Raw genomic sequence first — 15,122 nt, forward strand, 5'->3', positions numbered from 1 at the left:
TAAATAAATCTTAATAGAAATCATAACAGTAAATATGATAAGTGACGTTTAAATTTTTTCGTATTTTTATTAAACATAGATAGTTTATTTGATACAAAATTCATGTAAATAATACCTATCAATTAATAAATTATTGCAAAAAAAGTTCTGTCATTGTTATATAAAAATTTATTATATTTTTTTTACAAATTTGATTAGCTGGAACAAATCATCAATTCGATCCATGTGCAGCATACAGATAATACATATGAAATTCACAACGAACGAGAATATCAATGAAATGGCAAATGCATAATCTCTTGGATTAACTTAAACGTTATGATAATTGCAATTCTGCGGAATTTAACAAAGGAAGAAACGCGTTTAGCAATAAATTTATTTTTTATACGAATACTTGTTTCTTTCGAGAGAAGACTTCTGAAATATATATAATTCCTACAATATACTTTTAAATATTTTCGATAAAAAAAACAAATAAAAAATAAAATCGATAAAAAGTTCTATTTTGCAAGTTTTTTTTTATATAAAAAGCTATGATCAGTGCAACCATTAAAAATTTTTAGATTTTTAGATTTATTACAATAATATTTAAGTGACAATTTACGAATATATAACATAGATGTGCATACAACTAAAGGAGATTTATTCAAGAGTTATAATATATATATATATGTGGATACAATGACAGCGACAGCTATAAGTTAGAACATAACTATCTGCGTTTAAAGAGAAAAAGAAAGAGAGAAAGAAAAGAAGAAAAAAGAGAGAAAAAGAATGACATGTTAGTGAGAACATGATGAATCACGTAAAAGCTCTTCCAGCTCGGCTACCATCGAATTACGTCGGATTATTAGAACTTTCGAACAGCTTTTTTCAAGAACTGACTCTGTTCCTTGATAGCAAAAATTCGAAGCTACCATCGTCGTACATGATACCATTTAACTTTTCATCAACTGGCATTGATTTAAAATACTTTGTCATTCTTGTGTAGGAAGATTGATTTGTGAAGATTATTGCTTTTTATCTTTATTAAGCATTTATTCTTTATCTTAAATTTTATCAACTATTTAAAAAGTGTTAACAACATTTACAGATGAGAAAGAAAAAAAAGAGAAAAAAGGCAGACAAATAAATAAATTTGTGATTATATAATTTGATTACATTAATAAATCTACTAGTAATTATTAAATAATATTTATATTAAAAATGTTAATATTTATATTAAAAACTTATAATTAATAAATAATATAGTATATTAGCTATATCGATTATATAAATACTATAATCATTAAAATAATAATAACATTATATAATAGCGCGCAGAATAATAGCCGATATGTGTGTTTATCGTGGCAATTTAAAAGATATCAGTCGCGATAATAAATTAAATTATATTTACAATTACTATATACTTCTACAATCTTTGATTCTTTGTGCAATTTAATTCGCAAAGACTAGTGTATGTATATTTGCAGATATATGCATCACGTTATCATTCGTTAATATTAATCGCTATCCTCATAATAATCCTTTCTTTCGCAATCTTAGCCAAGTGATTAATCGCATAATGCTTATCCCATTCGTTTGAACATGATAGTAAATTAAAGTTGGGTCGAAACTGGTTATGCAATTTTACAAGTGATTTCCCCATGGAATACACGGGTGAATATAAGACTAAAGAAATATCTATCTTTATCTTATTCGTTAGATGCGAGAGAAATTTTTGCGAATATTTTTGAAATAATGCCAGCTGCAATTTTTTGAATCGAATTACATTTACAAACGCATAATAATAATAAACTTGCAAAAAGTTGTGAGCGTTATAACTTGTTTCCTATTAATAAAAAATTAAAATAAATTTCAAAATTAAATTAATTTAATAACAATTTTTATATAAATGTTATTTAATATAATCAACTCTTTATCGAAATTTAATTATAAGTCTATCTTTTACAGTAAATTAGTTATAGATTTTTAGCTTAAGAAAGATAGCAGAGAAAATAATGAAAAATAATTTCTTGCCTTTAGAGATTAATCGACTTATCACTGAAGCTAACATAAGTGACACGCATTGCATGGATATCTCACTATTTTTAAAAATAGAAAAGAACAGAAGAAAATGGCGACACATACACATATAAACCGTCGCTGTACAGAACAACGAAGTGAGGTTGAAAGTAACATGTCGATCACAATCGGGATAGGAAGTGACAACTTCGATTTGAATACGTTAAGGGTGTGTATATATACGAGTTCGTGAAACGAATCCGTAGTTTCTGGAGAGTTCGACGGTTTAGTTAAAATGATACGGTGGCTGCAATCCTGACTAGTTTCGAGAACAGACCCGATAGGGATGGTTGCGTCTCGCTTTTCACTCGAACTAGTTTATTTAACGAACCATGACGCCCGTTTACCGCTAATGTACTCGAAATGATAATATATTAACAGAAATAATAGCAAATAAACGATACGCTTGACTTAAAATATAATAATATATTGCTATTTGCAGGCCGCACTGGCTGGATACAAGCTCAAAGAATTTATCGGATAAATGCAGATAACAGACGCATTTGTTGAACACGGTCATAATTGAAGAAATTATAATTATTTATTTATAATCTTATTTAAATCTATATTTTCGAAAAATAGAAATTATGAATTACTGAGCTGTGGAAGGAGGCTCTTATATTAGGCTTATGAAAACACAATTTTTTCAAATATTTAAAAAGCTTAAAAATAATCTCTTAAATTCTTTAACAAATATTGAAACGGTCTCTCGCGATATCAAGAACATCAATTATGATTATGCAGATATTATAATATTGATACTTATCAGTTTACAATCGAGAATTAAGAAAATTGCCTATCAGTAAAGTAGTAAATTAATCACACACATGGTGTTATATTTTAAAAAAAATGCAAATCTTTCTCGCACTTTTTACGCGATGCATTAACATAGGTCTAACAGTGAATACATCATTCTACTTGCATAATTTATGATAAATAATAACTAAAAGCGTGAGTTTGCGAAACGCATGTCTGAAGATTACAGATATCTCTTAGTCGTGCATCTTTCTATAAGTACGCGTAAATCTTCCGCGCAGTTTTCGCATAAGATATCAGTTTCTCGCAGATGTTGTCGAAAACTCCTTTTCTCGACAAACTAACTCGGGTATGTCTCAAAGTTCGTTCGCAAGATAGCGTCCTCTATTACAAGAGAATGTTTAATAGTATTCGTCTCGCTCTCGAGCTTGATTATAAATGGCTCTCCCTCTCTCCCTCTCCCTCTCTCTCTCTCTCTCTATCTCTCTTTTGTATTGATCGCGACCGCATCGCGCAAACATGTTTCAGTTCGTACGCACTGATTACTCGAACGAATGCATCCTTCTAAAGAGCATTAATTTGATTATAAGCTATCGACACTGATTTGAATAATTCTGTAGTCATTTATTTAATTTTTCTAACCGAACGAATAAGTTCGATAAATCCAGATTCTACTTATTGACATAATATTAATTAATATCCAGGAGCAAAAAGAATGCTTCACATTGAATAAATAATAAAGTTAAAAGAACATATAATATTCAAATAGGAATTCTAATTGAATATTTGTGCATATTAATTTACGTAAATATATGTAAATACACATATATTTTATTGCGTTATTAAAATATATATTGTGTATGGTTAAAAAATATATAATTATTTTTAATTTATAACGTTATATATAATGGAATAAAATTTTACGTTATATATAAATAGGATAAAATTAACAATAAATAAAATGTACAACTTTTAATTAATCACAGATAATTCCCAAATTTATGTAAAATATAATCCCATAAATGTACACGGTTACAGATGTAAAATCTTATTAAAAAAACGAAATTACTATGCAGAAAACTTGTAATTTCTATACTTTAATTATTATATTTGCAAAAATAAATGCGGAAATTAAAGAGAATTTAAAAAATATTTGTTAACTTTAGATTTGTCCGAATTTAATTTCAAAATTGATAATCAATATTGCTTTTCAACTTTTTATCATGTAATAATTTTGTTCTAAATAGTTATCAAAATTTTGCGAAAATTTCGTAAAAATAATAATGAGAATATTCAAATGTCAATATTCAAAATTACAATTATTTACATATCACATTAGTGCGATAATACTCACTGAAAGCTTAATCTCGTGTTTTTAAAAATATAATAAAAAAATAATTATTATTAAAAATATAATAAGTATAATTTAATTCAACAGAAAATTCCAAAATATCATTGCCAATTTATAAAAATTGAAAATATTAATATAATAATTGAGATTTAAGAAATGAGAGCAACTAAAAATTTGAAAATTTGGAACAATATTATTGTGGATTTCCTGTATTGTAATCATTCATCTTGTTGAAATAGCTCTTTGTATTGCAAGCTTCTTCTGACGAGCTCGCGTGGCAGCTGGAGTCCTACAAGGAAGCATAATCGAAACTATGCTTCTTCTGAGTTAGATGCTTTTGAGCACGCTAAGAATGCCTCTGAAAGATAATCAAAAGTTATTAATCATCTTTATCAGAGATTTTAGCAATTCTTTCCTCAAGACTAAGTAAAATTCGAAGATTACGTTTCATATGTCATAAAAAATGTTTTAACAGTTATTGCAATTATAATTATAAATGGTTACAATTAATTATAAATTCGTAATATGTGTGCGTGTATCACATAATATATTATTTAATTAATCAAATTCAATCTCCAGAAATAATTTATTCACATTACTTAAATTTTTAAAATAATGTATAGGATACGATGGGTATTAATTAATCGCACATATGCAGTACAAAGAAAATTACAAGTTAATTCCATGAATGAAATACGCGCGATTTTTAAACGAGGAAAAGTAATACATTCAAGAATAGTTTTCTTTCCTTCTTTATAAAAAATGACATATTAGATGCAAATATAGCATAACAACATTGGTTGCGATCATAAATTGTGGGAAAGAAATATTAATATTATATTTAAATTTTCGTTTCTTTAGAAACACATAAACTACGATCAATGAAAGGAATGTACGATTAAATGGTTTGTACGATTAAATGGTTTGTACCAGTAGCAGTGTTCTTATCTATTGCGCGGAAAGGCAAATTCGATTCGCATGAGCAAACAAGCGTGTACACGCGGAGTACCGGGCGTTATGCAACAGCATCATTATTTCGATATAAACGAGCATGCATGAGAAACGCAAACAAAAAGAAATGACGCGCTCGAATTTATCGGCGCGACGCATAAACGACAGTTGCAGTGCACGGGCTTTTATTCGCCCTCAATGGGCGAAAAGTGTCCTTATCAAATGCGCGTCAACAGCATGTTCCACGCGAAATCTGTCCGCGTGCCACATCGACTGCCCGTGTGAATCCTCTAACTTCGTCGTGACGTAAATCGTTCGTAAAAATGTATCCGTGATTGAAAGACGACGGTGTAACATGAATTATTGGCTATATTAGTTATACGTCAATACACGATATTATTATATATTATATATTATCCCGATAATTTTGAAAAGTTTGTATTATGTATATATGTCTATTTTTACGCAAATAATTGTTCATTTCAGGTGTAGTGACGAAAAAAGCGAATGATAGAAAATGCATATTTTTATACTAAAAATAACTTTCCATTTGTTTTCTCCACACAATTTCGTTCCTTTCATTTTCGTGAGGAATAAACAGGATTGATGGACAAAATATGAAATACTACTGTACGCACATTGCCGCAGCTTAATGTGAACTAAAAATTCCTAATGAGATTGGCCACTGTCGCCCACATTGTCTGCACATATATATAAGCATCGCGGAAATGCGTTTCTACATGGAAGCTCTCATAGAACCTCACCGCGACGAAATACTATTAGCTTGATTGCAAGTACCAGCTGAAAATATTTGCCGGTATGCGCGCGTGATGATCAAACAAGCCCCTTCGTTAACAACGTGTTATGGTCGCAGTAGAAACTGTTAAACGAAAACAAAATACTCGAAGCTGCACAAATTAAATCTCATTCTACAAATAAACGCACCGGTGAAAATTTATGAAGTGGATGACCATAGATGCGATGCTGAATATTTCACATGACTGAATGTCCGATGTGTGACATGATTAATTTTTCGCGTTTCAAATTAACTGTTCTATTTCTCATTACAAAATACTGATCGAATCGGATTATTACATAACTCATATAATAACATATCAAATTATATATACATAAATTATATATACGTAAATTAATAATTTCAAATTATTTTATAATTTATTTTGATATATTACTTATAATTATATAATATAATTATATAACATATCCAAATAATAAAATAACATATCTAAATAATTAAATAATATATTCGAATAATTATATATAATATATCTATTTCTGATTTTAAAAAATTTATTTTAGATGACCTGTAAAAACCTGTTTATGATAAAAACACGACAAAATTAGATTTATAAAATTCCATTTATAATTTTATATATGTATAGTCTTCTATTATATATTACATTATATGTATATATATATATATATATATATATATATATATAATGTAATATAGAAAACAATTGAAGAAATAAAATATACATAAAATTATTGTTCATGAATTTTGTTCCTAGATTTCAATCTTCAATCTTTCTAAATATTGATTTTTTTATTCGACAATAGCACATGTATTTTAAATATTTTCGATATTTTATGTAAAACACATGGAAATATTGGCATTATATATTATACTAGATTATACTAGAAAATAATAGATTATACTAGATTATACTAGAAAAATTAAATTTAGGTAGAAAACGAATTCATTTAAGAAACAATCAACCAAAGTAAAATCTATTGGAAATTTAAAGTGCATGAGAAAAGCGCTTATAGACTGCGTAGCTCGATGTATTTAGAGTAACAATCAAACCCTCAAAAATTGTAATTGTGTTACTGACAGTCTGTCTCGAAAAATTCTAGAAACGTTCAAAAGTTAAAAAATAAAAGAAGAAAAGAGAAGAATGAGAGAGGTGACGATACAGGATGACACAAGAGAATGTACTTCATAACTGTATAAAGTGCAACGGGCGACTTCAACGAGACGTAACGCGTGTTACGGAAATCGATACTAGCATCCATGAAAATCTTACTCGTGTAACCTGTGTGCATGTATGTGTACATATATCTATTTATATGCCGTATAAAAAATTTGACGAAACTTCGATCCAGTGCATCGCTCGGACGCATAATGAAATTTTCTTCAATTTGACGCTACTTTTGTAACAATGTTCTCTCTCTTGGAGATAAAAATAAATCTCCTGTTTAATGCAACCATCGTCAGGTCGTTGTCCTCGGGAAATCGACGGACTTTTCCGCAAGGGAAAACGTTTGAGAACAAACGCTTCCCTTAGTTGCTTGTAAGCTGAGTGAAGAAAAAAAAACTATACGAGACATATTACGGAAAAAAGTGCAATGAGGTCAACTGATGCCGAGCTTCTTCTTCGGGCTTTCCTGCGTGTCTCTCTCAAATACTCACAGAAAAAAAGCTTAACAAGAGAAACGAGGATAAGCGTGCTTGCAACGGTGGGAAAAAACAAAAAGAGCCGGTTTAATTTCTTTTATCTCGTTTTCCTATTTGGGTTAAAATTATGATAATAAACATGATAAATTACCAAAATTTTCTTTGCCTCTCACAAATGCTGTGCAAACAACATGCTCAATGTTAAGCATTGAAATATGTCGATATACGAGTATATTATGCATAAAAATGCAATTATCTTCAACCTGCATAAATTATAGTTATTTCTTAACAAGAGAGTTTTTATTAATTATTATTATTAATCAAAAGACACAATTGTGAAATTAACTATCATAAAATCAAGATAAACTCTTCTTGTCGATAGATTTAAAGAATAAATTTCGCACAGAATTATTCGATATCCGAGTCATTCCAGAAGGATTTTCATCTCTAATGCGATTCTGATTATGCGAAACAGGAACAAAGAAACAAAGAACTGAGGAAGTGCACGTTTATGAGATGAGCAATCGTCGATTTCTTACCTGATGATTCCGGTGTTCCTCCCACACCTGTCGTTCACGGAATCCAGCCTCGTCCATTCTTCAGAAGCGCGCTAGAGATCCGTAGAAGAATAGAAGAAATTGACGTTCTTGCAATTCCGCCGGCTGCCACTGTCTTAGAACTTCCATCTGGCGTGATTCTCCGAGCGATCACGGTCAAAATTATTTTCGCGTGTTTTCTCGATGGAACTTGCAATGCACTTCATCTTGCAAATCCGCAGCCCGCAGACAATTTCTACGCGACATTCGTTTGCTCCTCGGTATCTTCTCTTTCACTTAATTAGTTTCCATTTTATCAAGAAAAGCGTTGTGCTCTGTATTACAAGAACAAATAAAATTGTTTATTCGATGGCAACTCCATCCGTTGTCATTTTATCAAAATGTATCTTTTTGCTCCTTCACTTTTTCTTTTCTCTTAGAAAAGTTCGCTTGTAAGTTTTTTCTTTTCCAATAAAAATGTTTATTGCACGCTGCGTCGAGAGATCACCTTTTTTTAAAGTCTCTTTCTTCATGTAGGACGATAATAACTTCTGGAAAATTTACGTGAAATAATATTCGTGTTTAATGATTGTCGTAAAAAGAAATCCTCTATGCCTCTTAATTTCTATTCTTTTATTATTTCACTGTAATGTATAAACTAAACTATGTGTTTTGCAATTATTTGTATTTTCTAGAATTTATTCTTTTTATATCAGATTTATAATTTACGTAATTATTTTTAAGGCTATCAAGATATTGTATATACGCATACATGATATTAATAACATATCCCTATATTTTTTACATGCTGTTATAATGAAATATGTCCATAAATACAGTCAATTATTTGCAAGAAATTTATAAATGCAAGGATCTACTTCTATTTCATCAGATTTTCAGTTCACATAAATCTATTAAAGGATACATTATATTGTTAATAATATATTTCTCTGCGGTTTGAAGTTTATGATAAAAAATCCATCAAGCTAGCATTATGCAAATTTTTCATGTTTTTCACATCAATCTGCGCAATTGGAAATCTTTTAATCACTTTGTTTTTTATAATTTGTCTTCTCCCCTGTTCCGTTTACATCGAAACTCTCGCGTTTTTATGTTTATGACAGAATCAAGGATTACACGTGGAGCAAGTCCTTTCTTTATTGCGAAAGACAGAAAAAGAAAAAGCTAGTCTTTATTGGTCCGTCGAGACACGCTCATTTCAACAAGATATCGCGAAAGGCCATTTAGGCGGCGCGGATTTAACATTGTTCTTATTTCTCAAATCTCGAACCTGTTTCTTTCCTTTATTCTTTCGTTTTCACGCATAACTCTCTTTATATGTATAAGCATCTTAAATAGATCATTTTATAATAATGATGCATTTAATTACTAATAATTGGATCATATTTAAATTAGAACTGAAATATTAGATGCAATTTATCGCAATAATAGCAAATTTTATTTAAACTGTAAATATATCGAAGTAAACTTGAAAAAAACTAAATTCATTTTTATATTTTCCGAAATACACTACTCTTATCACATTAAGTTGAGATTCAAACCACAAACCTATCTAATTGATTAGAATCTTCGTATGTTTTTGACAAAATAATCTACCCATATTTGAGTAATAGCGAGCTGTAGGAATTTATAGATCACAATTTCTGTGCAACGAACTTCATGAGAAATTCAGAATTCGTAGCGGATACGACGATGAACAAGATCGTGAACATCGTAACGATTTCAGCGCTGTCAGTTTGTAATTTATCTCGATATCCGCCATATCGTTTCATCAGACACTACTGTTTCCCGATAACAAAATATCGACCTACGACAAGGAAACGGATCTGCGACTTCTTAAGAAAGAAGAAACTCTTATGTTACGGTGGCACTTTCATGTGCCATCGAAAAACTTACGATCATTCAAAGTCGCCATAAAAATATCCCTTTGATCTCATTTCCTCTGGCATACATATTGCAAAAACCATTTTTATTTCTCACGACGCTTTGCGAAACTTGTACCTTCAATCTGAGAAATGATCATTTTCCTCGGAAAAACGATGATTTCGGTAAAAAAGTTTTGAAAGAGAGAAAGCGATGCGGATGGAATTTTTGTGATATCGACAACGAATCCTGCGCGTGATCGACATTTTTGTGACAAAAATCACATGATATAATAATGACAAACTTTCTGGGACACGGTTGGTATGTTTCCGCTCTTCTATTTCTCATTAAAAAACATCAATTAATTTTTATTTTCACGCCAAAATTGCCACAAAGCAGTTGAAACGGTTTAGCTAACGATCGAGATAACTGCAAAGAATGCACTTCAAATATGACAGTAATGAAATTTAGCCTCGCAACGTGATCGGAAATGATAATCCGCAAAAATATAATCCTTCAAATAATTTTAGGAATCATATAATTGCGAATTTTATGAAATTTTTTATCTGCGTTAGATTATGTCGTATAAAGAAATATTGTGACATAGCTTAAAGTTCACTTTTTTTTAAGTATTTTGCATTTGACGGTATAAATTAAACAATTAATTAATTTAGTTTCTTAGTTTAATTTAATTTTGATATTTTTATATAAAAATTTTATATATAAAGTCAAACGAATATTTTACATAAAAGACAAATTACAGATGATTAATTTAATGATTTTTGAAATTTATAATTCTAAACAGCGAAACAAATTTAGTCATTTGGAATTATTCTATTAAATCATCGACGAGTCATCACGAGTTGTTGGCTTAATGAAGGTTGAAACGTTTTTATATAAATAGTTAGTAAAATGATGCATGCAGCTGGTAATCTCTTATTCAGTGATAAATTTAAACATATTCTGACATGTTAAATGTCAGATGTTAAATATCAGAAATGTTAAGGCCCGGTTGCACCAACATTATTTTAGTTTTAAGCGAAACTTAAATATATGTCTATCTTTATTTATTTAGAAAGAAAGATAAAGATAGATATATATTTAAGTCTCGCTTAAAGCTAAAATAACGTTGGTGCAACCGGGTCTAACTATTTTTTCGTATTAATTTCTAATAGTATGCATTTTATGACATGATATATTTATCATATGAAATGAGAATGCTATCTTTATTTCTATATAAGTGATATCTTTATTAAATATTGAAGAATTTATCTGAGCAATATTTTCTAACTAATTCGTTGCTGTATCTAACTCACTTATTGATGCGCGCTCGTCTGGTCTCGTTATTCAGACTTTCAGACTACTCATGATTCAGACTTTCAGATTTAACGAGCAAACGGACGAGAGATGAGATATAAAATTAATATTCATATATAGCGACTCATATACTCTTGGATTAAAATTAATTGAAATTGTAACGACAGCAATAAATGTGCTTTTACAGCTCGTAATGTCTTTAATCTCATATCTTACATGGATGATATGCATGTGATTAATCATTGAAGTAGATTCGGGCCTTTGGAATCATTCCTGAAAAGAAGAAAAAAAGCAAGAAGACAGACATTAAAAGAAAGAGGAAAATAGAAGTCGCCAATTATAGTGCAATGCGTTAGATTACGTCACGACGTGTCATCGTGATGACGAATAATGATCATACTATAACCTTTCATGATGGATATTTTTATTCACAAAGAAAATAACAACGATCTCTATATAATTATAAATCTTAAATGAATTATTCTTTAAATGTGTGTTTAACATTTTAAAAAATTATTATAATTCTTATTCCGCGCTTATAATTTTAAGTACTAAGGTTTGATTATACATTAATTTAAATATTTGATTCGTATTTCGCGTTATTCGCGACCTACATCTTTATTATAAATAGTGAATCATTCATTCTTCTTTTATTCTACCGTTGTTATATATTGTCATTTTGTCAGACTGTTATTTTAGTAAATGGGGTAATTAAACATACAAATGAAAAATTAAAATTTAATCGCGTGACCTCGCCTATATATGCGTGCACTAAATTCGAAGTGAACAAATGATAAATTTTGTACACGGTAATTAGTCCGCATAAAAATATGCGAAATATGGAAAAGAATATAAATCACAAATGCAAAATTCGTGTTTGTAGGTCAACTTAGCGGAGAAATTATGACGGTAATCAGGAAATTGCGATATGAAATGATATTACTTGAGCAATGAGATTAACAATTAATAGAAATACATCGAGAAAAAACTACTACTTCTAATCACGATAAATTTATATCGTTAGATAGCTTCGTATAGCCTATTAATTTAACACTTAGTAAATTTAATTCAGTGTTTGAAGATACGTTTACTAAACATGATATATACGTAAACATGTGAATTATTAGAATTCTTTGTGGAAACGATAGAAGAGCTATAGCAAATATTAAACGATAAATTTATATCCGACAGAAACGAATGGACAGGAGAATAAACGTTGCATCGCAACGTGCTGTGAAATTTGCCTTTGGAACGTCTTTGCGAAAAATATTTCCCATTTGCATCCGTGGTATGCGCACTATCGAAATTCGATGGTTCGAGGACGTTTGAACGCAGAGAAAACAGATAAACTAGCCAGACAGACGCGGAAGCTTGAGGTCAACGTCCTCGAAAAGGCGCGTATCGCAGGGTCGTATCGGAGATTTCGCGGCTTACATCTCGTCAGAGGAAACTCGAATACGTGAAAACTCGAAAGATCAGACCACGTGTCGTCGTTTCAAAAGCGTCTTTTCACCGAAAGGCAAAAACATCGCTGTCATTTACAAAAGACATTCCGAACTTACGAATCTATAAATTAATTAGAAGAGAAGCTACAAAATATATCTTCCGTGCGACGATAATTATATATACGGATGTAGGTAATCGTAGCGTGAACTATATTTCATGTAAAGAATTCATAGATAATTTATATATAAAAGTTCTCGCGCAAGAAAAAATAAATCTGCTTTTATTAAAGATATTTTATTTAATATATATTATCTCATCACTGTCATCTCATCAATGTCAAAGAACATTCTAATAGAAATTGCGCAAATAAAGAAAATAAAAGCCCACGGTAAATGCAATCGCAAATACTCCAGATTATCCCGGCGAATATCCTCGCGAGGATAGAAGATGTACAGACTCGTTCCCGAGTCTAGTGTTACGCACGAATCCTCTTCACCTTGCGACGCACATCGCCCGCATTTCGCAATGGAGCTCCTTCAGTTCGTCGAGAAACTCACCGGCACTCGTTCTGCAGGCAATAATGCGCGATGCACGTCGCAGGTTTATCGAAAGGAACGTCCTTGGATTCGAGGTCGTCGACCCGGATGAAAATTACGACGCGGCTCACCCTTCCTCGTGGGTTTCTTCGTCCCGGGGAACGTCGAAGAGACGAAGGTGTCAACGTGCCGGCGACGCGCACGCACGCACGCACGCACACATAGTCGCACATACCCACATTGCACACACTTTTTCCGTAAATACGATACGCTTAATAAGTCGTCCGTTCTCGTACAAGCGAGCTTTGCCTCGTAAAAACGTTCGTGCGATCGGTTGAGGCTATTCAAACGAATGAAAAGTACGACGTCTCTTGAGGGGGCGCCAGTCAGAAAGAGGTGGATTGGCGAACATGGGTTTAACTGCGTGGGGTGATCTTTTGGGGTGCCGGTCCCGACGTTGACTGCGCCATCGGGCAGACTCCATCGCGCTACCCGACATCGGCGGCGACGACGACGGCGACGCCGCCGCTGCCGGCGAGCGTCGACTATCGATTTTTCCGCGCAGCCTCCGCGACCGGAACACGCCGGTGCACATCTCTGCTCTAGCTAGTCCTGTCGACGGCTCCCCTGTCCTGCGCGATCCCGGTTTTGTCTCCTTTACCACAAACGTTTGATCGCATTGAGACTTACGGGAAGAATGTTCGTGATATCCTTGATAAGCCGCGAGATTATGACGATGAAGTTAATTGAGAGATGCAAGATTGTTAAGATTGCATTTGATCATGGTTTGAAGAGGCATTTCTGATCTTCCGTATCTTTACAAGTAGGAACTATATACTTTGTTTAGAAAAGAAGCCAAACTAATAACATTAATTTGCTAAATATTGCACAACGGATGATGTACAAATCAAAATATACCATTTAAAAATATGATTTTGATTAATCAAAAATGGAAGAATCCAAATTTATAAAGTAAGTTGACGAATTGAATTGTACGCATAATCTTATTACTTTTTCTCTTACAAATTTTTTTCTGAATTCTCGTCTTATTTCTCTCACTTCTTATTTATTGTCGGATTTATTGTTCGTATTTATTGTCGGATTATTCGCTTACTCGGTTTACTTGCTTAGATAAGTCATTGATGACTATGATGAGAGATACGTTGGTGATTTTTAGTCGCTAATGAATGTTGATGTTTATCGAATTAATCCTTAGCAGTCATCTCAAACAATTTACACGTCTTGCAAATTAAGAGCTTCTAATAATTATTAAGCAGCATAATATAATTTTTGACGTAACATGTACGCATGATATATAATGATGATGATTGTATAATACATATATAACGTAATTAATATTACCTTGACATATTTAATAATTCACAGCAACGTATATCAAGTGTAAGTCGCTCTTCGCAATTACAATCTTGCTCGTTAACTTCGTATCTGTTTCTCATACATATATACTTAATAACATTATTATTATATAACTATTGACGATAATTTACAATGACCATATGCCTTCATCATTTAATTAATTCAATTATAACGCTATTTAACATAATTATATATTTTGTTCAAATTAATAATATATTTATTTAATAAACCTTGACATATACATTAAATAATTGCGATTAATTGCTTGCTTGTATTGTTCTTTGTATTAAATTAATTTCATTTTATTTCACGATAACAAAAAATTTAATTTACGCCTTGTGACTCGCACTATTATTACTCGTAAAATATGTATGTTTCTTTAGTAATGTTCCTAATATGCGGGAATTTAATAATCAGTTTATCACGGAAGAAAAAAAGTTAGCGTGACGCATCTGATATCGAATAGTATTATATATTCTCAA

General features: G+C 31.2%; 1 protein-coding gene across 6 annotated transcripts in view; it reads right to left on the minus strand.

The window, feature by feature from the left end:
- The window catches only part of LOC105252011, a 125,699-nt gene that overhangs the window by 77,043 nt on the left and 33,534 nt on the right, over positions 1-15,122 (minus strand). For 3 of the 6 annotated variants that reach the window (XM_025412616.1, XM_011259171.3, XM_011259175.3), the window contains exons 1-2: positions 13,285-13,728; positions 8,084-8,631 (exon numbers count right to left, since the gene is read on the minus strand). The exons of 1 other annotated variant lie outside the window; for it this stretch is intronic. The gene's annotated coding sequence lies outside the window, so the exon portion shown is untranslated. Of the gene's footprint in view, positions 1-8,083; positions 8,632-13,284; positions 13,729-15,122 lie in introns of those variants that run through there. 2 more of the 6 variants (XM_011259174.3, XM_025412614.1) reach the window with 2 other exon arrangements.

This window comes from Camponotus floridanus, unplaced genomic scaffold (genome assembly GCF_003227725.1).
Source record: "Camponotus floridanus strain SB8 unplaced genomic scaffold, Cflo_v7.5 scaffold53, whole genome shotgun sequence".
Taxonomy (NCBI): Eukaryota; Metazoa; Arthropoda; class Insecta; order Hymenoptera; family Formicidae; genus Camponotus; species Camponotus floridanus.